Consider the following 26,331-nt stretch of genomic DNA (forward strand, 5'->3'; position numbering starts at 1 on the left):
ATTGTCTTTTCCTATTTCTTTCTAAAGTTGATGGTTAAGTCTTTTCATTTGTCCTGATTTTTTTGGTTTTCACGCAAGTTATTCTTCTTTTCTTCCTTCTCCATCTTCTCAGCCGCCTCCTCTACTCAGTCTGCGGTTTCTCCATCTTCCGATTCAACCTCCGTCACCTCCCCTCTTTCTTTTCTTCCGATTCAGTCTGCATAGGGAAATAGCTCCATAGGTGACATGATTTCTCCTTCTTCGATGAAAAATAGAAAATCGCGACTCCTATCAGACATCAAAAAAATTACTCCGGCGAATTTACTAAAGTCGACGTCTTCACCACCCACCTGATGGATGAGAGGAGATGACTTCTCCTTCGCCGAAGAAAAAATAAAAAACGCCAACGGCGACTCCTCTGGGCAAATAAAAGGTCTGAAAAATGGCCAATAATGGCTTCTCTCCTTGCTTTGCTGGTGTTCTTTATTGTAATGTGCAGTTTTTGTTTATTGATAAATGATATTTGAACCGAAGAAATCCACAATTTATCCAACAAAAATAAAAATTTGCAGTAGATGATGTCTTCTTCTCTCCTTTTGCTTTTTATGGTGTTGTTGATTTTGATATAAGTAGACACCCAAACATAGCTTGTGTAGTTCAGGATGTGGTTTTCTTGAAAAAAATTTTATTATATTTGCAAATTCTGAAAGCCCCTTTAGATGAAAGGCGGAGGAGTGACGACGGAAAATAAGACGGAGATCGACACGAGCGCCCCTTTCCGGTCGGTTGAAGAGGCGGTGATGTTGTTCGGAGAGAGAGTTCTTGCTTCTGAGGTTTATGCTAACAAGCTCAAAGAGGTGACCCTCCTTCATTAATTTTGCCAAATTTTTAATTTTAAATTCATATCTCATTTTATATTTCACTGGAATATATGCAATTGCTGAAAGATATTGCAAGGCCAAATCTGAATTTTGTTTTTGCATGTTTTGCATTAAGCATCAGTTAGTCTTGCTCTTAACTTTAACTTAAAAGAAGAAGAAGAAAAAAATGTATGCAATGTTATGAAATGGAAGGTAGAAACACTGTTGAAGAATATTACTTGTAATGAATTTTTTTATAGCTGACTAGGTCTCCCATGACATGTTTGAAAAAAAAAGTTCATGAAAATGGAGAAGATGTTGAAAGATGGGCAGTTTTAAGTGAGTTGTTTGAAGAATATCTCCACTCATCTCTGCTGATTTTTCTCTCTATGCAGTTTCTGATTTTCATGTAGTAAAGCTCATTTATGAGTATCTGAATTAGTCATGGCAAGAAGATCATCAAGAATTCAAGAAGTTGATGAGAAAAATGAACCGAGCTGTATGTGGGGATTGTTGAGCATCCTTGAATCATGTCAAGGTCGTCACAGAAACATCATCGGTATAATGCATTATGTTTCAACACCAGAAGAAGTTATGAGATTGTTGATGGTAGGTTTGGTTATGAGTCAAATTGTTGGTTATATTCGCTTAATTCTTTTAATGTTGTAGAAAATTGTTGCCTTTTAAACTATAATGTAATTGTTCAAAGAGTTATCCAAATTTAAATGTTTAGTGCTAAATAGATTAATTTCACTTTATGAAGATGATATTTGCTCTGGAGTCAGAATAGTTTTAGGAATATTTTTGTCAATTGGCTATTTAGTTGTACGTCTGTTTCATGTTTGTGTTTTGAATTGCATGTTTGATAATTTTCTTTCTTAATCTTGAGTTGCAATATTTAGAATATAGATTTCCTATGAAAAGCCGCACCTATTAGATGGAGTATCTATAATACTTTTTTATTTTATCATATTAGTAAGAATCTACTTAATTAAATTAAATATAACAATTACCCTAATATATTACAAAGATAATTTATTTTTTTTAAACTTATAGTCCTAATCCGACAATAAAAAAAAATTAAGGGAATAAAATTGCAAAAATTGAAAAGATGGTGATTTAATTCGCCACACTTCAAAAGTCACTTTAAAATTGTAAATTCAAAAAAGTTTGTGATTTATTTGCCAAAACCTCAATTATTTAATCAAAGTTTAGTGTATGTTTATATCTGTATTATTTTACTAAGGGAGAAGTAGCAAATAGCCGTCTATCATACAACCCCCTAACACGTTTATCTCCCTATCTTTTGATTTTGGGTTATTAGCTCTGCAATATATCATAAAGAGTGCAAAATACCCCCATGCTCTAAACGGATATTTAACACCGTTAAGTATTTTTCATTTTTTTAAAAAAATTTCTTACTAATATTTCTTACTATAATCATATAAATTACTTTTGAATTTAAATTTAAATGTTTGTAATATTTTTTTAAGTAAAATCATTTTTGAATACGCGCACATACACTTTCATTGCGTTCTTAATTAATACTCCTCCGTCCACCAAAGATATGCCACAATTTCTTTTTTTGTCCATCCACAAAAAATATGTCACATCCATTTTTAGTAGTAGAGTTCACACTATTTCACTCACATTTAAAGTGGGACTCTTACTCCACTACCAACTTTACTCACATTTTATTAAAATCCGTGTCGAAAGTAACGTGGCATATTTTTGGTGGACGGAGGGAGTACAAGGTTATCTTTGTCTATCGAATTATTTCTACTTCCATATATCGTGTATGCTTTTGTGTTTTTAATTAATACAAGGTTATCTTTGTTATGTTTTATTTTTTTATATACTATATATTAATTGGTACGATTTATTTTTTTTGTTGATAATATATATGTATATTAAATCTCATCTAACTTTAATTGTTACAAGAATGCAGTGAGAGTGTGTGTGTGTATTCCAAAATGATTTTATTTAAAAAAATATTACAAACATTTAAATTTAAATTCAAAAAAAATTATATGCTCAAAGTATGAAATATTAGTAAGAAATTTTAAAAAATTGAAAAATACTTATAGGTGTTAAGTGTCCATTAATAGCATGGAGCATTTTGCACTCTTTATGATATGTTGAGGGGCTAAGAGCGCAAAATCAAAAGATAGAGAAGTAAACATGTTAGGGGGTTGTATGATAAGAGGCTATTTGCTACTTCTCCTTTTACTAAATACTTTTAATTATATAAATTTATCTAAACATAAATGTGCTAATCCGTGCGAAGCACGGGGACAACACTAGTTTACATGTAAAGAAATGAATTCGATTTGGTATAGGAGAGAGAAAGGGGGTTTGCGGCTTGAGCGTCTGAGCCGATCTAATTATCTTCGGATTTTGAAGATTAAAAGTGGGCAAAAATATTATATACAAAAACGACACAGTATTGTCTTGGGACAGGGAGTGGGATAGGGACATAGGGTATTGGGGACAGCAGATGGGATCCTCTGTCCCAGAATATTGTGTGTACCATATGTACCACTCTTAATTTCTTTGTTTTATAAATTATTTTTTATAAAAATAAAAATTATTATTATATTATAAACTCTAATTAGTATTTATCATTGAAAATTAAAATTTAAAAAATTATATACTATAACTTTGAATTAATGAACCCAAATAATCTATTATTAATTCAAATAAATATAAAAAAATAATTATAAACCCTAAATGGATGAGTGAACCCTTGTTAATTATCTTTATAATATATAAAAGCATAATAAATTAAAATTAAATAAAAAATAATTTAAAAATATAAAGAAATAAAGAGTGGTACACGTGGTACACACTATACTTTTGGGACAGGGGATCCGAACTGGCCGCTAGATGCAGTCTGTTACATCCAATTGTGACCCTTTATTAAATAAATCCTAAAAAAACATAAAAACCAGCAACATGTGATCAATTTTTTTTATTAATTTATATTTTATTAAACAATAATTCAGATTTCAAAAGAACCAAACATCAAAAAACCATGCAAAAGACACAGCATCAAATAAGAAATATTTATTTTAATCAAGAATCCAACCTTCATCACGCCGGAGCTGACACACATATTAATAATAAAGCATCATTGCCGGTAGCCACTATCCACACACACACACACGCATAGGTACAACCATGGATGCGACTTCAGCAGCCAACAACGGATCTGCAGAAACTGCCACCACATTACAGGCGTATTTAGAGGGCAACAAGGTGAAAGAAACCAAGGCCGCCACTTCTACAACCTCGGCTGGGTCTCCGGCACCGGCGGCAGCATCACCATCAAAGTCCACGATGATGCAGTTCCCAAACCCCAACAGCTTATCGTCATGTCACCATCAGGTGCATACTTGTAGTTTGATATATTTGCAAAGATTCCATTAATTTGTTTGTGGGGTTTTGGATGAATGATGGTTGTTTAATTGATTTGGGTGTTTTGTAGGAGTGCAGAAGGAGAGGATGATGGAGGAAGACATGTATGTGTTGTCTACGGATGGAACTGTGTTATCTAAGCCATTGTCGAAGCCATGGCCGAATAAGCCTCCTAAATGTTCTGACTGTGCTCCCTTGTTCTTGAAGGCATGGGGAAACCTTTTCAGAAACTACATCGATGTCTGAATGTCTCTTTTTTGCTTTGATTCACAATGCTATTATTGCTGGATTAGTCAGTCGTCGTGAATTGTTAGGGGGCGTTTACTTTGGAGGATTAGCCTTGATATATAAATCTCTTGTTTACTTTGATGGATTGTAACTTTGGATATCCCAAGGCCCCTGATTATTTTTATCATTCAAGTTAGTTTTGCTTGATTCTTATCCCATTGAAAAGGTGGGATTGGAACAATCCTACTCTTGAGGATAAAAATACTCAATCATGCAAAGTAAACGCCCCTTAAAGTGTGGAAATGTTAAATCGTGTCTATGATCTGGAGAAACGGCGTTAATGGTGTGAGATGTGGTATATGCTAGCTGAAGATTTAGTTTGTTATCACAAGATATATATATATATATCAACAATGAATGTATTTGGTTTCTGTATCTTTGCTCTTGGAAAAAATAAATTGTTGCATTTTGCAGGCGTATGAAATGCTTAATGCAGGTTGTGTCATCCACAGCCATGGAATGGAATCTTGCCTCGTAACAATGCTGAATCCATCGTCAAAAGAATTTCGAGTGTGGGACTTTGATTTTCCATCCTAAAGAAGAAGATAATTAAACGTTAAATATTTTAATTATAGATGATTGTATTTACAGATCACACATATGGAGATGATCAAAGGAATCCCAGGGCATGGTTACTATGACCAACTTGTTGTTCCAATCATAGAAAATATCGCTCATGAAAGAGAGCTTAGTCTTGCAGAAGCAGTACGGTTTATTCTCTCATTTTAATTTCCTCATATATGTGTTTGGACAAATCTCACCAAATTAAACTCAGTTTTGCATCATTAATTAAGCATAAGTAATTTAATGTCGTCACACTTCTATCTTTTGTCTAAAATGTGCCATTCATACTGTGTTATGGTTGTGATAACTCATTTATGCTACTCATTCTATGCATGGAAACAAATAAATTAAACCAAATGAAACATATTATTGCCTAGCTAATTGCTTCTTCTCTTATGTTGCAGATTAAAGCATACCCGAAAACCACGGCGGTCCTAGTGCGCAACCACGGAATATATGTGTGGGGAGATTCATGGATCAGTGCTAAAACACAAGTGAGTGTGTTAGACATCGTAAAAATGAATTATTTTAATTTATTTTTTTTTGAAGAAAATGAATTATTTTAATAAATAATTGTGATGAGTGTAAATTTATATGTTATTTTATAGTAATATTTATCATTTAAATAATATATTTTCTGAATCCATTAATGGATAATTTTTTTTATAGTATAATGTTTTTAAACTCATAAAGTTGAAAAAAAATCATCTAAATTTAGCATACAAGCATTAATTTTAATTAATTAAACATCACCTAATTTTGTTTCTCATATTTATTTTCTAGGTTTTAATTCTAATTATTCTAGTAAAATTAAACTTCTAATAAAGCTATTATAAATAATCCTTTATATTGTTATTATATATTATTAAATTTACAGAATAAAAAATAGTAACTTATGTGGATAAAGAGTACTAATGGACACTACTACTTAAATAACTATTAAATTATAAAAGATAAATGATAATATATTTTTAGATTTATTATATATATAATATTAAGTTACACAGTTGACCTTAAATTAAGTACACATGAGAGATATAATAGGCAATATTTTTTGTAAAACAAGCCTATTTTATAATAGGTATAAATTAGGGAATGAGATCCAATGTCCCATATTTTTATGTGTGTCACTATATATCACTCTTATATTTATTATTTTAATAATATATTTTTTATAAAAATAAAATTTATTATAATACTATGAATTATACTTAATTTTTAAAAAGTATATACCATAACTTTGAAGTTATCAACCTATTATTAGTTAATAAAAGTGAAATTAAACGATGCAATATAATTATATATATACCCTGATTAGATGGAATAAACTCTAGTTAATAATCACAAAATTAAACTAACGCATACAAAATTGAAATTGAAGAAAAAATATATAAGAAAATAAATAAAATTGAAAGTGAGACAAAGTGGGACATCAAGTCGTGTAATACATTGAATCTCAATCCATAAATTAGATCGTAATCATAAATTATCCAAGTAGAAAAAAGATACTCCCTCTGTCCCTAAAGATGTTGACCTAATGGAGATGACACGGGTTTTATGAAAAGTGTGAGTTATGTTTTGCATGAAGATTGAGCTCCACATTTTTTTTTTGTAAATAGTGAGTAGGAAGAAATTTGCAGGATCATTTCCAAATAAGGAAATATCATAATTTTCAGGGACGTACATGTCACAATTTTCAGGCAAGGAGGGAGTAGTATACAAGAATTTAAATTCTTCCGGGTTTTAGTTGAAAGTTGTGTACCCTGTTTTTCGTTGATCTCATGTGAGCATCAGCATCACAGAACTACTTAATTATAGTATGTTCGGTATAGATTGAGAAGAAGAAACGTACTGTTGTTTTATGATTTCGTAAGCTTATAATCCAGTTTGTATACTCTGGTGTTGTAATGTTTTCTCTGGCGCTGCTGGCAGAGCAGAGGGATCGCGCTGCTGGCAGAGCAGAGAGATCGCGCCGCTGCCTTCACCAGAGGAATCGGTCTTATGCCAGAGCAGAGAGATCGTGCCGTTGCCTTCGCCAGAGGAATCGGTCTTCTGCCAGAGCAAAGAGATCGCGCTACTGGCAGAGCAGAGAGATCGCGCTGCTGGCAGAGCAGAGAGATCACGCTGCTGGCAGAGCAGAGAGATCGCGCTGCTGGCAAAGCAGAGAAATCGCGCTGTTGCCAGAGTCAGAGCCGAGGCATATCAGAGTCAGAGTTGCCAAGGCAGAGTCAACACTCCAGAGCCAGAGTCAAAGTTTCCTTTGCAGAGCTAGAAGTCATAACTGTTTTGCATAACGGTTTCTTTGATGGTTGTTTACAGCTCGTTATTTTCAAAGCTTGCTATATAATGAGCAATTGGGTGTCTAATGTAGTAACACCAGTCAACACACTTGTAACACCTTGTAAAATTCTCAGTTAGCGAATCAATAATAGAAGCTCCCTTTTCTTGGTCCCGTGGATGTAGGGTTTCAGCCCGAACCACGTAAATCTTTTGTGTTCATCGCAATTTCTTCGTCGATTTACTTTACAAGTGGCGCCGTCTGTGGGAATCTTGATCCACAACCGACGCAGGAATGTCGATGCCACGAATTGAGACCGAGAAGTTTACGGGGAAGGATGATTTTGGGTTATGGCGTATCAAGATGCGTGCATTGTTGACCCAACAAGGTTTGGCGGCAGCTCTGAAAGGGGATGATGAATCTTCTTCATCGGCGGTTACAAAGGATTCCGCGGCAGCTGTGGAGGCAGAACTCAAGAAAGCATAAATGCGTGAGAGGGCCCATAGCCTTATCATCCTATGCCTAGGTGATAAGGTTTTGAGGGAGGTAGCCAGGGAGAAATCTGCAGCGGCGGTGTGGGCAAAGTTGGAGGCGATTTACATGACAAAATCGCTTGCGAATCGGTTGTTCTTGAAGCAAAGGCTGTACTCCTACAGAATCTTGGATGGAAAACCGATTGATGATCAATTGGAGGTATTCAATAAGATCATTGATGATCTTGAAAATGTTGATGTGCGAATAGGAGATGAAGATCAGGCAATTATCCTACTCAATGCTCTCCCGAGTTCATATGATCAACTCAAGGATGCTATGTTGTATGGGAGAGAAAGTGACATCTCTGTGGAGGAGGTTCAGTCTGCTCTGAAATCTAAGGAACTGCAGAAGGCATCATCAACATCATCTCACAAGAAAGAGGTTGTTGGTGAGGGCTTGACTGTAAAACAGAAAGGGGATAAATCCAAGAAATCCAAGAAGGAATTCAAGAAGGGTAAACAGGAGAAGGGAAACAAGAACTCTGATGATGATGTTCAAACTTGCTATCACTGCAAGAAGCCGGGCCATTGGAAGAGGGACTGCCATATTTGGAAGAAAAGCCAAAAGCAGTCCAACACTACCAAGAAGCAAGAGCCCAAGGAGCAAGAGCAGTGTGACACTGCAGAGGCTTTGAATGTGATGAAAGGTGATTTGGATGACCAATGGATACTGGATTCAGGGTGCTCCTTCCACATGTGTCCAGTTAAAAGTTGGTTTACTGATTTGCAATTTCAATCGGAAGGAACAGTGGTTCTTGGAAATAACCAGACCTGTGAAATCAAAGGAAAGGGGAGTATAAAGTTCAGACTGCATGATGGCACCATCAGGACTTTGATGGAGGTGAGGTACATCCCTAGTCTGAAAAGGAATCTGATATCCCTTGGATCTCTTGAAACGAAGGGGTATGAATGGAGATCTGTAAAGGGTGGAGTTGTTATCACCAAAGACAACAAGGTCATTTTGAAGGGGATGAGGAGGAATGGTTTGTATTACTTAGAAGCCACAGCCATCACAGGGCAGTCTGACTCCATGAAGAAGGATGATTCAATCTTGTGGCATAAAAGATTGGCTCATGTTCGAGAAAAGGGGCTCAATCAGTTGCTGAAGCAGAACAAGATCAGCAACCCTATTCCATTCAAGGTGGACATGTGTGAGCAGTGCATCTTAAGCAAAAGCAAGAGACTTCCATTTGATACAGGTAAACATACATCTAAAGCTCCTCTGGATTATGTTTACTCTGATTTGTGGGGACCAACACAAACTTAAAGTCTTGTAAAAGGGAGATATTACATGTCTATAATGGATGATTACTCTAGGAAGTTGTGGATTTTCATCTTGAAGGATAAAACTGAGGCACTAGAGAAATTCAAAGTGTGGTGTAATGAGGTGGAGACTGAAAAGACAACCAAGGTGAAGTGCTTGAGGACTGATAATGGTTTGGAATTTGTGTCCAAGGAGTTCAATGATTTCTGCTCTGGAAGGGGAATCCAAAGACACAAGACAGTCCCAGGTACTCCACAGCAGAATGGGGTTGTTGAGAGGATGAATAGGACCATTCTGGAAAGGATAAGGTGTATGTTGTTTGACTCAAGGCTGCCAAAGAAATTCTGGGCAGAGGCTGCTGTCACTGCAGCCTATTTGATAAACAAATCTCCTTCATCCGCTGTTGAATTCAGAATTCCAGATGAGCTCTGGTATGGTTCTACATCCAACTATTCACATTTGAAAACCTTTGGGTGCAGAGCATACATACATGTTAGACAAGAGAAGCTTGAACCAAGGGCCTTAAAATGTGTAATGTTGGGCTACCCCAAGGGTGTGAAGGGGTACAAGTTGTGGTGCACTGAACCAGGAATGGGGAGAGTATACATCAGCAGAGATGTAGTCTTTGATGAAGCTCTCATGCCTTATAAAGTAGGATCTGATCCAGAGAAAGAAAATGCAGATGGTAAAATTCTGTTGAATGAATTGCTTGTTAGAAACCCTACTGATAATGAATCAGGTGGAGCAACTGAAGTCTCTCAACAAGCTGCAGATGATGAAGATGTTGGGAGCAACTCTGACAATCTAAGCTCATATCAACTAGCAAGGGATCGAGCAAGGAGGCAGCCCAAGCCACCTCAGAGATATAACCAAGCTGAGATGGTATACTTTGCTTTGAGCATTGCAGAGGAACTAGAGTATCAGGAGCCCAAATCCTATGCAGAGGCTATGAAGGGACCAGAGAGAGAACAATGGCTCTTAGCCATGAAGGAGAAGATGAACTCTCTTGAAATGAATGGTACCTGGATACTAGTGTCAAAGCCACTGAACAAGAAATTAGTAAGCTGCAAATGGATCTTCAAGAAGAAGATTGAGGTTATTGGGAAGGAGCAGACCAGGTACAAAGCAAGATTGGTGGCAAGAGGTTTCACTCAAAAGGAGGGAATTGATTATAATGAAGTATTCTCACCTGTGGTTAAGCATACTTCCATCAGAGTTATGCTGTCAGTTGTAGCTCAGTTTGATATGGAGCTTGAGCAGATGGATGTTAAAACCGCATTTCTACATGGAGAGTTGGAGGAGAAGATACATATGGCCCAGCCAGAAGGGTTTGTACATCCAGAGACAAGCAACAAGGTGTGTTTACTTCAGAAAAGCTTATATGGTCTCAAACAGAGTTCAAGGCAATGGTACAAAAGGTTTGATGAGCATATGGAGTTGATGGGATTCACAAAATCTGCATATGATAGCTGCGTTTATTTGAAGAAAAGGAATGAAATCACTGTTGCATACTTGCTGCTATATGTAGATGACATGTTAATAGCTAGCAAAGATAAGGCTGAAATCAAGGTAATCAAAGATGGTTTGAATCAAGAATTTGAAATGAAAGATCTTGGTGCAGCTAAAAGGATTCTTGGGATGGATATCGTGAGAGATAGGAAGGCTGGAAAGCTATGGTTATGTCAAAAAGATTACATATTGAAGATGTTAAGGAAATTCAATATGCATGAATCAAAGGCTGTTACAGTGCCCCTAGCTGTTCATCTGCAACTCTCAGATAAACAAAAGCCAAAGAATGATGCAGAGAGACACCAAATGATAAATATACCTTACTCAAATTTAGTGGGAAGCTTGATGTACACAATGGTCTGCACTGGGCCAGATATTGCACAAGCTATAAGTGTTATGAGCAGGCATATGGTGGATCCTGGTAGAGAGCATTGGGAAGCTCTCAAGAAGGTGCTGAGGTATCTAAAGGTGTCACAGCCCACTATCCCAATGACGGGTTAACCGGGGTTATGACTTGGGGTGAACAATGTAAAATAGAATCTAAAGGGGGTTTGTTAAGTAATCAATATTAACAACAACAAACTAGTGATATATATATATATATATATAAGCGCTTGGGTAGTTTACAAACGAGCTTGCCATAACGACTAGACCTCAAATGGAAGTTAAACAAGCTGAAGTAGTAATAAGTTCAAGTAGAACCGATAAATAAGTCAGAGTGTTTGCAGCGGAAAAACGTGTGAGTTATGCATATGGAGATGCATACTCAAGGTTTCATTACATGACCATAAAAAGGAAATCCGCTCAACACCGATCCATTCCATCGCCTGCTCAACCTGCACATTTAGAAATACATGCAGGGCTGAGTATAAAAATACCCAGTGGCATAAGCCAAAAAAAAATATAACATACATACATATATAAATTGAACTGCCAATAGTAACACACAAGGGTTTTTTTTTTTTGAATAGCCTGCGCTTACTAAAATATTTCTTTCATTTTCATAAGGTCGATCGGCCGATCATTTTCCTTCATATGATCCATATCTGTTCATTTCTGTCACGCGCCGGGAAGGAGGCCTCCTTACCACGGACGCCAAGACCGGTCGCAAGCGACTCGCGGTCTCCATGAGTGTACACGTTAACCCTAGCTAGCGACCTTTGTCTAGCATAGGATCCCAATTGGATTTCCTTTAAAGTTGGCGAACCAACACAGATAGGATACATATAAAAACATAAACATTTTTGGCAGTCAATCATTTCATAAACATTTCATTTTCATAAACATTTTCATTTTCATAATGACATTGAACATATAAGCATTTCATAAAAGCTGAATAACGGTTAAAACTTGTCATGCACATATATTCGTATATGAGGCCTACGTCACGCAGGGGATCTCTATATACGTATAGTAAAAGTAATGCCCACCTCAAACGTTCTTAAGCTAGCGTGGAGTCGCTTCTTCTTCGACTTCACTTCTTGTCGCCCGGACCTTTATTGATGAAGAGTCGGTAAGTTCGCGAAGAAAATTGTCACAAGACAAAGTCTAATTCTACGTGTCTAGGGTATATTTTAGTGTTTTAGGGTTCTAGCATCCATAATTTGTTCCATTAAAGATAGTCAAAAACCATCATACCTCGTCTAATCTCATTCAAACACATAGGCAACACTAACACATAAGGCACATAAGAATCACAATCAAACATCATCAAAACATGCTCTGATTTTACACTGGCTCAACTTCAAAATTTAATCTGTTCTGACTCCGATGTCTCCTAGACTCGAGACTCATACCAAAAGAAAGATATTCGTGTCTAGTTTCAGAAAAAGTAGAGTCGAAACTCCAAGTGGTTTGAGAGATATGACGTTTTTACCACGATCTACCATGTTCGGCAGTTTTGAGCAATCGCAAACTTGGATTTTCAAAAAATAGTAAACGTTGTCAGACTGGGCTCAACTTTGGTGGATATCTAGCTAACACAATAAGGTTAAAACCATAAAAGTTTGGAAAGCTAGATCACAGAGGAAGCTACTTAAATGAACGACTCTTTCCCCCGTTCTCTGAAATTCTCGGTAGTAATGTGCAGTTTAAGTTTTGCATTTTAAAGAAATATCAAACGAAGTTGGAATGGCTTGAAATTTTACCAGGGTACTCAAGACTCATGTAAGGACTTGCTATAAAATTTTCAAAGCTATTAGACATCGACAAACCGTCGATCACAGTAGGTCAGTAAGCCTACGAAATTCTCCAATTTGTACTTAAAACTCATATATTTCAAAACATTTCTAACTTGAGTATAACATCATAACTCTCAACAACAAACTCATACCAAAACTCATCACTTCTAGTCATCAATCTAAACCATCACTTAACATCATAGCATGCTCAAGAACTCATATAACCACTCAATCTTCACTTTCTTCATGAACTTCAATTTTTCAACATCACACAACTTAACACCTTAATATTCCATATCTCAAAATCAATTCATGCTTTTCATTCAAAGACAAATAATTAGCATCTTAATAGCATGCATATACTCTCCACTTAAAGTTAGAGGTTGATAAAATTTTAGAAGACTTCCAACCCTAGTAATTTTCGAAAATTACCAGCTTGAATTAGGAGTTGTTTTCATGCTTATGCATCCTTATACAGCTTAATTATGAGTAGATTCATGTGTTTAGAGGCTTACTCTTATGATTTGTGTAGAGAAAAGTATAACTCCACCTTCTTGACTCCTAGCTCGAACCTTCAACCCAGCTTTTGTTCTATGGATCTAAAAGTGTTTTCAGCTTGATTTAATCGGTGGTTATGGCATACAAGTTGCTTGTGAAGCTTTTTACTATCTCATCAATGGTATTGGGTGAAGACAGTCGAGAGAGAAGAGAGAGAAGAAAGAGGAAAAGGACGTCTGTTATGAGGAATGAAAGAGAAGGGTGTTATTTATATAACCCCATTTACTTAGCCATCAAGTATTGGATAAATAACACATGCTTAATTATCCACTTGCATAAAATATCTTATCCGTTAACTATGTTTATCCACTTGCTTTGACTCCTCTCTCTCTCACGTCAGTTCCGCACCAGAGCAGAGAAATCAAAAACTTGCCAGAGCAGAGGAATCAAAACTCGCCAGAGCAGAGGAATCAAAACTCGGCAGAGCAGAGGAATCAAAACTCGGCAGAGCAGAGGAAACGCACTCCGCCAGAGCAGAGGAATCAAAACTCGCCAGAGCAGAGGAATCAAAACTCGGCAGAGCAGAGGAATCAAAACTCGCCAGAGGAATCGCGCTCCGCCAGAGGAATCGCGCTCCGCCAGAGTAATCGCGCTCCGCCAGAGGAATCGCGCTCCGCCAGAGGAATCACACTCCGCCAGAGGAATCGCGCTCCGCCAGAGGAATCGCTCAACCCACTAATTAAACTTTATGCACTATAAAAAATAAAATATTTTTAAATCTCAAACGGATTCAAATATTAATAAGAACTAAGCACATCAAAACACATGTATAACGATTAAAATACATCAGATAAATCAAACCAGTTTTATTATTAATGGATGCCGAACCCTACTTATTAATAATTAAGCCTTTAATCTGTGATTAAAAGCCGGGATATGACATACTATCCCCCTTAAAGAAATTTCGTCCCGAAATTTGTACCTCAGGGAATAATTCTGGATACTTCTCCTTCATGCTAGACTCGAGTTCCCATGTCGCCTCTTCTTGATCATGGTGCTTCCAAAGGACTTTTACTAAGGGTATCGACTTATTCCTTAGTACCTGAACTTTCCGATCTAGAATAGATTCGGGTCTCTCTTCATAGCTCATATCTGGGCTAAGGATAACGTCGTTCCTTTGGATCACGTGCTTTGGATCATAAACATATTTCCTCAACTGCGACACATGAAACACATTATGCACATTGCCAAGGCTTGGCGGCAACGCCAGCCTGTAAGCTACGGGGCCCACCCTTCCTAGGATCTCATAGGGTCCTATAAAACGGGGTCTAAGCTTACCCTTTACGCCAAATCTTGTAATCCCTTTAGAGGGAGAAACCTTCAAAAAGACTTTATCCCCACACTCAAACTGTAAGTTGGTTCATCGTTTGTCGGCATAAGACTTTTGTCTATCCTGGGCCTCTTTAATACGTTGTCGAATCTGACGGACAATTTCGATCATCTCGCCTATTGTATCTGGCCCCAAGATTCTTCTCTCGCCCACTTCATCCCAGTAAAGCGGCGATCTACATTTCTTCCCGTATAACGCCTCATAAGGTGCCATGGCGATAGTTGCTTGATAGCTGTTGTTGTAAGCAAATTCGATTAGTGGCAACACACGCTCCCAATCTTCTCCTCTGTCTAGTACGACAGTCCTTAACATATCTTCTAGCGTTTGAATTGTCCTTTCGGACTGACCGTCGGTCTGCGGGTGGAAAGCTGTGCTGAAATTCAACCTTGTCCCCAATTCCTTTTGCAAGCTTATCCAGAATCTGGAGGTAAACTTAGAGTCTCTGTCGGACGTGATTGTCTTCGGCACCCCATGTAAACGCACGATCTCCTTGATATAGAGTTGGGCTAACTTATCTGATCCATACGTGATAGGGATAGGCAGAAAGTGTGCACTCTTCGTGAGTCTGTCAATAATGACCCATATCGCCGTGTTACCCCGTCTTGTTTTTGGCAATCCTGTAACAAAGTCCATTGCAATATCGTCCCACTTCCATTCTGGAATCTCCAAAGGTTGTAGCTCACCGTAAGGTCGTTGGTGTAAAGCCTTTACTTGTTGGCAGATTAGGCACTTTTCAACGAATAAAGCCACGTCTCGTTTCATTCCTTTCCACCAGAAATTCTCTTTTAGATCTTGATACATCTTAGTGCTTCCTGGGTGGGCAACATAAGGAGTGTCATGGGCTTCGCTCATGATCTTGTTCTTGAGTTCTTCATCATGAGGGATGCATATTCTCTTCTCAAAGAAAATAGCATTATCGACTTCTTCGTGATAGTTCTTGAGATTTCCTTCTCTTATCTTTACTCGTAAATTCTCCAACTTTTCATCTTTCCTCTGAGCTTCTACCACCATTTTCCTCAAATTCGGTATAATCGCGACCACCCCCGCTATTGTAGCAGGTGGTTTTATCACCTCTAATCTCATCCTATTAAAATCTCGTATGAGCTCTTCTTCCTTTGTAAGGATGTATCCCAGTTTCGATGGGACCTTGCGGCTCAACGCGTCGGCTACTACATTTGCCTTCCCTGGGTGATAATTTATACCACAATCATAGTCTTTCACTAATTCGAGCCACCTTCGCTGTCTCATGTTGAGATCCTTCTGCTCGAAAAAGTATTTTAGACTTTTGTGATCGGTGTAAATCTCACACCTGACACCATATAGATGATGTCTCCAGATTTTTAGTGCGTGCACTACCGCCGCTAGCTCCAGATCATGGGTCGGATAATTCAATTCGTGTGGCCTAAGTTGCCGCGATGCATATGCAATCACTTTGCCTTCCTGCATCAAAACGCATCCTAATCCATTCTTTGATGCATCCGTGTAGACCACATACTCCTTGTCTGGTTTCGGAATTGTTAGCACTGGCGCCGTAGTTAGCTTCTCCTTGAGCAGTTGAAAACTCTCTTCGCACTCGTTAGTCCAATTGTACTTAATTCCTTTCCTGAGCAACTGCGTCATCGGCCTTGTTATCTTGGAAAATCCCTCAATGAATCTTCGATAATAGCCAGCCAATCCTAAGAAACTTCTGATCTCGTTTGGGGTAGTTGGCGACCTCCACCCTTGTACTGCTTCCACTTTGGCGGGGTCCACCTTGATACCTTCTGAAGACACAATGTGTCCCAGAAATGTAACTTCTTTGAGCCAAAACTCACATTTGCTGAATTTGGCATAAAGGCATTCATCCCTTAGCGTTTGCAACGCAGTTCTCCGATGTTCCCTGTGTTCTTCTTCATTCCTGGAGTAGACGAGAATATCATCGATAAACACCACGACGAACTTATCCAAATAAGGATGAAATACTCTGTTCATGAGGTCCATGAATACAGCTGGCGCGTTTGTTAGTCCGAACGGCACAACTACGAACTCGTAGTGACCATATCTTGTTCGGAACGCCGTTTTGGGTATATCTTCATGTCTAACCTTTAACTGATGATACCCAGACTTCAAATCGATTTTGGAGAAAACACTCGCGCCCTTGAGTTGGTCGAATAAATCATCGATTCTGGGTAATGGATACTTGTTCTTAAGCGTTAGTTTGTTCAGCTCTCGATAATCGATGCACAACCTCAAGGTGCCATCTTTCTTCTTGACAAACAGCACCGGCGCTCCCCATGGGGACACACTAGGCCTGATGAAGCCTAGGTCCAGCAACTCTTGTAATTGGATCTTCAACTCCTCCAATTCCTTCGGAGCCATTCTGTACAGTGCTTTTGATACTGGCGCCGCTCCTGGCTCTAGATCGATGGTGAATTCTACTTGTCTATCAGGTGGTAAACCTGGCAAATTTTCTGGGAAAACATCTTGAAAATCCCGCACGATATCTACATCTTCCATTGTTTTTTCGGTCTCAACTTCCCCGTTCAGGTATACGAGGAAGGCTTGGCAATCTTTCTTGTTCATCATCTTTCTTGCCTGTAAAGCTGAAATAATCGGCACTCTGTTCCTCCTGCATATTCCGTGGAAACTTAAAGCGTCCCTTCCTGGAAAGTGGAAAGCGATTCTCCGTTCTTGACACAATATCGTGGCATAGTTCTCCGCTAGCCAGTCCATCCCCAGGATTATATCAACGTCCTCCATCAATATGACGTGTAAGTTATTCGCTATAACCTTAAACAATCCTATGGTTAGCTCTAGGTTCGAGCAAGCATGTGTTACTACTGCCATCCCTCCTATTGGTGAAGAAATTCTCAAGTCCTGATTAGTCTTTTCAGGTTGGAGCTTTAAAGTTTTTACACATGCACTTGCAATAAAAGAATGCGAGGCACCCGTGTCGAACAGAAGTATAACAGGTGTGTCGAGTAATGTGCCCATACCTGCTAAATTCCCTTGGTTGTTTTCTTGCTTATTCTTGTGCAGGTCATAGGCTCTTGCTTGTGAAATTTGCGGTGGACGTGCCACAGGTCGATGCTGTTGTTGTGGTGGTGGATAAAGTAGTTGTTGACCTTGAATAGCCCTGAGTGGTTGTACTTGGCCTGGCTGATTCGGCCCTCTCATTCCTCCTTGTGGTTTTCCTTGGCAGTCTCTGGCAAAATGGCCCTTCTGGCCACACTTAAAGCAGGTATTGCTACCAGCCAAGCATATGCCGTGATGTGACTTGGAGCATTTGGGACACAAGGGTGCCCTGAGCTGGCCCTGATTGTTTCCAGCTGATCCTGGATTGACTGGTCGTCCTTGCCACTGCCCTTGTGGCATCATATTTCCTTGCCATGGCCTCTTGTTATCTTGGTTGTTGTAGTAACCCCTATTATTGTTGTTGTTGCCTTCCCATTTTCTCTTCCCACGATCGTTGTTTCCCGGAGCTTGAGTCTGGGTTGAGCGGTCTTCAGGCATAGCTGCCTCAACATCCAGAGCTCTGCTAAGTGCCTCAGAGTGGGTGAGATTACCATGACTAGCAAGTGCCATCTTGATCTCGTGCCTAAGGCCTGAACGAAACTTCTCGGCCATCTTTTCATCAGTGTCAATCAGATGAGGGGCATAGCGAGACATGTCGCAGAATGCGCGATCGTATTCCGTCACGGACATCTTGTTTTGCTTTAGATTGAAAAACTCTATCTCCTTCTTCTTTCTGTAGCTCTTGGGGATGTATTTATCATAAATCTCCATCTTGAAGTCTTCCCAAGTCAGGTTTTCCAGTTGTTCGGGGGTCATTGTCCTCTTCTTGGTTTCCCACCAAAAATCTGCCGACCCAGTGAGTTGGAATGCAACACAAGAGAGTCTCTCTTGATCAGTGCAATGAAGAAAGTCGAAAATCCTTTCCATCGCCCTAATCCAGATTTCGGCATCAGTCGGGTTGCCGGTCCCGTTGAATGTTGGCGGGCTCTGTTTAAGAAAAAGTTCTTCAACCCTTCGTGGGGGTTCATTTCCTGCACCCATGTTGTTTCTTGGGGCTCTTCTGGGAGGCATTGTGTGCTTCAAAGACCAAGACGATCATCAATAACTTCTGATGCGTAGTACAACGGTAACGATAATAATCTATAAGGGTCATACTATCATACTAATCAATTAGCAAAGTTATGGTTTGGGTGATATACTAGGTCAGTATACTAATACTTCTTAGTCTTATCCATTAAGGAAACATACTATAACAACTCAAAAGTTGAAAGGCTCAAAATCATTACATCAACAAGCAAGGTGTTGTAGAAACTGTTGAAACACATGGGTTTTCAACCCAAAAGACGTCTACTGAGATTTGGATCATGTGGACTGGCCAGGTCTAACATCATCACCTCTCAGTCACACGGGAAACATCGTCCCAAACTTAGAAAGCCGTGGACAACTATTCATAATATCTATCGTGTAGTAAAAGTTAATTTGATGTTCCGTCACATGTAAACATTCGAACGTAGAGGCTATGCTCAAACCCTTGATGCAGTGTTTGCCTTGAATTCGTCTTGTATTATCATTCTGTGCTTTTCCTTCAACGCGTACATGTCTTTTCATTCCTCTTTCATTCTTCTAAATCATTACCTTAAGAATCTAGATTGTAGAGATATCCTACTAATCTAGTAGTCTATGTTCTTTTAGATAGTGATCATGCCACTTATAGCAATCTATGTTTTCTGGGAAAGCATGTGTCAATTTTCTATCATTCTTCATATCATAACATCATAACTGCAATGATATGCTATGAAAGGCAAAACATTCAACATTTCATCACAGCATGCTCTTTACATAAACATATTCATAAAACATCTTAGAACAATAACATCTTTAAAACGTTGAACTACAGTTACCTTCTTTCCTTGATTGAGCACGATGCAATGGAGTGTTGAGCGGTGTCTTATGAACCCACATATGTCTAGTGAATTAAACTAGACTTGGCTTTTAGAGTAAGGTTTCTAGGGCCAGAGCGAACGAACTGCTCTGATACCATTATGTCACAGCCCACTATCCCAATGACGGGTTAACCGGGGTTATGACTTGGGGTGAACAATGTAAAATAGAATCTAAAGGGGGTTTGTTAAGTAATCAATATTAACAACAACAAACTAGTGATATATATATATATATAACCGCTTGGGTAGTTTACAAACGAGCTTGCCATAACGACTAGACCTCAAATGGAAGTTAAACAAGCTGAAGTAGTAATAAGTTCAAGTAGAACCGATAAATAAGTCAGAGTGTTTGCAGCGGAAAAACGTGTGAGTTATGCATATGGAGATGCATACTCAAGGTTTCATTACATGACCATAAAAAGGAAATCCGCTCAACACCGATCCATTCCATCGCCTGCTCAACCTGCACATTTAGAAATACATGCAGGGCTGAGTATAAAAATACCCAGTGGCATAAGCCAAAAAAAAAATATAACATACATACATATATAAATTGAACTGCCAATAGTAACACACAGGGGTTTTTTTTTTTTTTAATAGCCTGCGCTTACTAAAATATTTCTTTCATTTTCATAAGGTCGATCGGCCGATCATTTTCCTTCATATGATCCATATCTGTTCCTTTCTGTCACGCGCCGGGAAGGAGGCCTCCTTACCACGGACGCCAAGACCGGTCGCAAGCGACTCGCGGTCTCCATGAGTGTACACGTTAACCCTAGCTAGCGACCTTTGTCTAGCATAGGATCCCAATTGGATTTCCTTTAAAGTTGGCGAACCAACACAGATAGGATACATATAAAAACATAAACATTTTTGGCAGTCAATCATTTCATAAACATTTCATTTTCATAAACATTTTCATTTTCATAATGACATTGAACATATAAGCATTTCATAAAAGCTGAATAACGGTTAAAACTTGTCATGCACATATATTCGTATATGAGGCCTACGTCACGCAGGGGATCTCTATATACGTATAGTAAAAGTAATGCCCACCTCAAACGTTCTTAAGCTAGCGTGGAGTCGCTTCTTCTTCGACTTCACTTCCTGTCGCCCGGACCTTTATTGATGAAGAGTCGGTAAGTTCGCGAAGAAAATTGTCACAAGACAAAGTCTAATTCTACGTGTCTAGGGTATATTTTAGTGTTTTAGGGTTCTAGCATCCATAATTTGTTCCATTAAAGATAGTCAAAAACCATCATACCTCGTCTAATCTCATTCAAACACATAGGCAACACTAACACATAAGGCACATAAGAATCACAATCAAACATCATCAAAACATGCTCTGATTTTACACTGGCTCAACTTCAAAATTTAATCTGTTCTGACTCCGATGTCTCCTAGACTCGAGACTCATACCAAAAGAAATATATTCGTGTCTAGTTTCAGAAAAAGTAGAGTCGAAACTCCAAGTGGTTTGAGAGATATGACGTTTTTACCACGATCTACCATGTTCGGCAGTTTTGAGCAATCGCAAACTTGGATTTTTGAAAAATAGTAAACGTTGTCAGACTGGGCTCAACTTTGGTGGATATCTAGCTAACACAATAAGGTTAAAACCATAAAAGTTTGGAAAGCTATATCACAGAGGAAGCTACTGAAATGAACGACTCTTTCCCCCGTTCTCTGAAATTCTCGGTAGTAATGTGCAGTTTAAGTTTTGCATTTTAAAGAAATATCAAACGAAGTTGGAATGGCTTGAAATTTTACCAGGGTACTCAAGACTCATGTAAGGACTTGTTATAAAATTTTCAAAGCTATTAGACATCGACAAACCGTCGATCACAGTAGGTCAGTAAGCCTACGAAATTCTCCAATTTGTACTTAAAACTCATATATTTCAAAACATTTCTAACTTGAGTATAACATCATAACTCTCAACAACAAACTCATACCAAAACTCATCACTTCTAGTCATCAATCTAAACCATCACTTACCATCATAGCATGCTCAAGAACTCATATAACCACTCAATCTTCACTTTCTTCATGAACTTCAATTTTTCAACATCACACAACTTAACACCTTAATATTCCATATCTCAAAATCAATTCATGCTTTTCATTCAAAGACAAATAATTAGCATCTTAATAGCATGCATATACTCTCCACTTAAAGTTAGAGGATGATAAAATTTTAGAAGACTTCCAACCCTAGTAATTTTTGAAAATTACCAGCTTGAATTAGGAGTTGTTTTCATGCTTATGCATCCTTATACAGCTTAATTATGAGTAGATTCATGTGTTTAGAGGCTTACTCTTATGATTTGTGTAGAGAAAAGTATAACTCCACCTTCTTGACTCCTAGCTCGAACCTTCAACCCAGCTTTTGTTCTATGGATCTAAAAGTGTTTTCAGCTTGATTTAATCGGTGGTTATGGCATACAAGTTGCTTGTGAAGCTTTTTACTATCTCATCAATGGTATTGGGTGAAGACAGTCGAGAGAGAAGAGAGAGAAGAAAGAGGAAAAGGACGTCTGTTATGAGGAATGAAAGAGAAGGGTGTTATTTATATAACCCCATTTACTTAGCCATCAAGTATTGGATAAATAACACATGCTTAATTATCCACTTGCATAAAATATCTTATCCGTTAACTATGTTTATCCACTTGCTTTGACTCCTCTCTCTCTCACGTCAGTTCCGCACCAGAGCAGAGAAATCAAAAACTTGCCAGAGCAGAGGAATCAAAACTCGGCAGAGCAGAGGAATCAAAACTCGGCAGAGCAGAGGAAACGCACTCCGCCAGAGCAGAGGAATCAAAACTCGCCAGAGCAGAGGAATCAAAACTCGCCAGAGCAGAGGAATCAAAACTCGCCAGAGGAATCGCGCTCCGCCAGAGGAATCACACTCCGCCAGAGGAATCGCGCTCCGCCAGAGGAATCGCGCTCCGCCAGAGGAATCGCACTCCGCCAGAGGAATCGCGCTCCGCCAGAGGAATCACACTCCGCCAGAGGAATCGCGCTCCGCCAGAGGAATCACACTCCACCAGAGGAATCGCGCTCCGCCAGAGGAATCGCTCAACCCACTAATTAAACTTTATGCACTATAAAAAATAAAATATTTTTAAATCTCAAACGGATTCAAATATTAATAAGAACTAAGCACATCAAAACACATGTATAACGATTAAAATACATCAGATAAATCAAACCAGTTTTATTATTAATGGATGCCGAACCCTACTTATTAATAATTAAGCCTTTAATCTGTGATTAAAAGCCGGGATATGACAAAAGGGCAGTGCGGACAGAGCTATTTTGTTCCAGAGGAAGGGAGACATCAGCAAGCCTTTCCTGGTGGGATACACTGACTCTGACTATGCTGCCAACTTAGACAACAGGAGATCTCAGTCAGGTTACATTTTCACACTTTTTGGATCAGCTGTTAGTTGGAAATCCTCACTACAATCTGTAGTTGCATTATCAACCACTGAAGCAGAGTACATGGCTGCAACAGAAGCTGTCAAGGAAGCTGTGTGGCTCAAAGGATTAGTGCACGATTTTGGTATTGAGGAAAGTTCTGTAATTTTGAAGTGTGACAGTCAGAGTGCTTTGTATCTTATGAAACATCAAACTTTTCATGAGAGATCTAAGCATATAGATGTCAGAATGCATTTCATAAGAGATATAGTTGATCAAGGATTGGTGAAGATGGAGAAAGTTGGGACAGAGGAGAATGCATCTGATGCGCTGACTAAGGCTTTGCCTACTGCTAAGTTTGAGCATTATCTTAAGTTGGTAAATCTGCTGATTTGAAGTTTGATACAGAATTAAAATGTTTCGGAGAAAGAACTGGAGCTTTTGTTATTGTTGTCGATTATTAGCTTAGAAATCAGGTGGAGATTTGTTGTTTTATGATTTCGTAAGCTTATAATCCAGTTTGTATACTCTGGTGTTGTAATGTTTTCTCTGGCGCTGCTGGCAGAGTAGAGGGATCGCGCTGCTGGCAGAGCAGAGAGATCGCGCCGCTGCCTTCACCAGAGGAATCGGTCTTCTGCCAGAGTAGAGAGATCGCACCGTTGCCTTCGCCAGAGGAATCGGTCTTCTGCCAGAGTAGAGAGATCGCGCTGCTGGCAGAGCAGAGAGATCGCGCTGCTGGCAGAGCAGAGAAATCGCGCTGTTGCCAGAGTCAGAGCCGAGGCATATCAGAGTCAGAGTTGCCAAGGCAGAGTCAACACTCCAGAGCCAGAGTCAAAGTTTCCTTTGCAGAGCTAGAAGTCATAACTGTTTTGCATAACGGTTTCTTTGATGGTTGTTTACAGCTCGTTATTTTCAAAGCTTGCTATATAATGAGCAATTGGGTGTCTAATGTAGTAACACCAGTCAACACACTTGTAACACCTTGTAAAATTCTCAGTTCGCGAATCAATAATAGAAGCTCCCTTTTCTTGGTCCCGTGGATGTAGGGTTTCAGCCCGAACCACGTAAATCTTTTGTGTTCATCGCAATTTATTCGTCGATTTACTTTACACGTACTTTTCCAGGCTGAATGCTATCACTATCTCTTTGCTGCTGCTATCAAACTTCATGAGTTAGGGTTGGACTGGTCAACCCCACGTCGCGGTCCCATTCATCATCAATGCAGCCTCAGAAATGCTTCAAATGGAGAATCAAGGGTACAATTTCAGGGAGTCTTTGTGATGATATGACACATTAATTGAATTTGAGCTGATATATATATTATGCATTTTCATTATAATTACATGATGCATATATATATATATATAGGAATGAGATCATGTAGTATCCAATGTTTATAATAGATCCGTAGATCTAAATATAGACCACACATTTATGACATGTGGCGCATCAAGATGCATAAAGGCATTTCAAGGCAAAATATGGAGAGGGGTAAAATTGGAATGTAATTTTTGGATTTAATAATTTAAAAAAATATATATTTTTTTTAGATTTTCTCAAAATAGATATATTTTAGATGCATATAGTTTCACACGAAGATGCATAAAGTTTTCACATGAAATGCATAACCTTGAACAGAAAAATGCATTTGATGTTTACAATTTTGGTATTTTCACCACCCCACCCCGCACCACCCCCCAACCCACCCCACACCACCCCCCAACCCTCCCCATTACCACCCCCAAAATAGTCATGTTTCACATGCATATAAAATCAAACAAAAGTGCATAAAGATTTTACATAAAAATGCATTAAATTATACAAAAAATACATTTCATTTTAATAAATCTGGTATTTTCGCCACCCCACCCCTGCCCCACCCCCCACCCAAAAAAGTTTTTTTTTTTAAAAAAAAAAACTGATTTTCTGCCATAGCCGCGAATGTGAGGGCCATGATAAAAGCGGACAGGAAAATTACTGCCTTGAAACAATTACAAGTATGGAAGGAAAAAGCCTACATATTTTTCCCGCAATTAAAATTACATATCCATCATCAATTCTTCTACTTAATTTTCACCAATGGCGAACTGGATTTCTGAATCACGACTTAGAGGGAGTTGTATTTGATGACGTCCCTCAAGCTCTCGAGAAGTGGCATTCTCTTGGAATAAAGGTTATTAATTACTTTTATCCTGCATTACCTTGTGCAAATCTATCTCTATGAATTTGTAGATAGCATTCTTGAATAACAATTTGATGTAGAAATATCATTCGAAATAATGGTTGTAGGTGTATATATATTCGAGTGGGAGCAGAGTTGCACAGAAGCTCTTGTTTGGCAACACCAAGTATGGGGACCTGAGGAAGTAGTTGTGCGACTGCAGCATCATAGGGTAAGGCTCATTGACTTCAATTCAAATTCCTGCAGAATTTGGTGTGATATGCATTTCTCTTCAAGGAACAAGAAAGAAACGCGATCCTATGTAAACATCACCCAAACTCTAGGAGTGGACAATCCATGGGAGATTTTGTTTGTGTACGAAGAAGCTACAGCTGCAAAAGCAGCAGGTTTGGAGGTGGTATTCCTCTTCCGGAGACTCATGCCTTTCCCACAATCAACTCCTTTTCGGAGATCTGATTATATTGTGTCAATTCTGTTCAAGAAAAGAGTTTTGGAATATGTAGAGATGCTCTGTTTCTATTAACGTTATTTAATCGTGTTTGGCCTCGTAATTTCCTTTTCTCAAATGGCCTCCACAAGCAACAATGAATTAGCATTCTTATATTCTTAACAAGGAGTTTCAATCTTTGTTGGACAAGACTACAAGCAGTGGATCAAGTGTTGTAATGCAAAGGCCTTGTCCTTTATGCACCAAGGGGTAAGTCGATCCATTCTTCCCCACATTACAAGTGCTAAAACATCAAAAGATGCATGCCAGATTTTGAAGAATCAATTCAGAGGCTAGGAAAAAGTTGTTTCTATCAAATTACAAAATCTACAGCGTGATTTTGATAGTTTAATTATGAAACATAATGAGAATGTGCAAGATTTTTTTTTTCTAGAGTCTCTGTAGTCATCAATCAAATTAGAGGCTATGGTGACACTCTAGAAGAAAGGAAGATTGTCGAAAAAGTCATCATCAAACATATTGTTGCTGCCATCGAGGAATCAAAAGATCTGTAACTTATGGGATCACTCGAAGCGC

The 26,331-nt window shown here is 38.6% G+C and overlaps 1 long non-coding RNA gene and 1 pseudogene across 1 annotated transcript; both read left to right on the forward strand.

Moving 5' to 3' along the window:
- LOC131015930 (uncharacterized) lies at positions 1 to 1,565 on the forward strand. The gene is made up of 3 exons (XR_009098780.1): positions 1 to 412; positions 690 to 836; positions 1,235 to 1,565. It is a non-coding gene; the product is annotated as an uncharacterized LOC131015930 (long non-coding RNA).
- Positions 1,566 to 4,019: 2,454 nt separating this feature from the next.
- LOC131018849 (probable bifunctional methylthioribulose-1-phosphate dehydratase/enolase-phosphatase E1 1) lies at positions 4,020 to 26,309 on the forward strand (annotated as a pseudogene).
- The last annotated feature ends 22 nt before the right edge of the window (positions 26,310 to 26,331 follow it).

This window comes from Salvia miltiorrhiza, chromosome 3 (genome assembly GCF_028751815.1).
Source record: "Salvia miltiorrhiza cultivar Shanhuang (shh) chromosome 3, IMPLAD_Smil_shh, whole genome shotgun sequence".
NCBI classification, from domain to species: Eukaryota; Viridiplantae; Streptophyta; class Magnoliopsida; order Lamiales; family Lamiaceae; genus Salvia; species Salvia miltiorrhiza.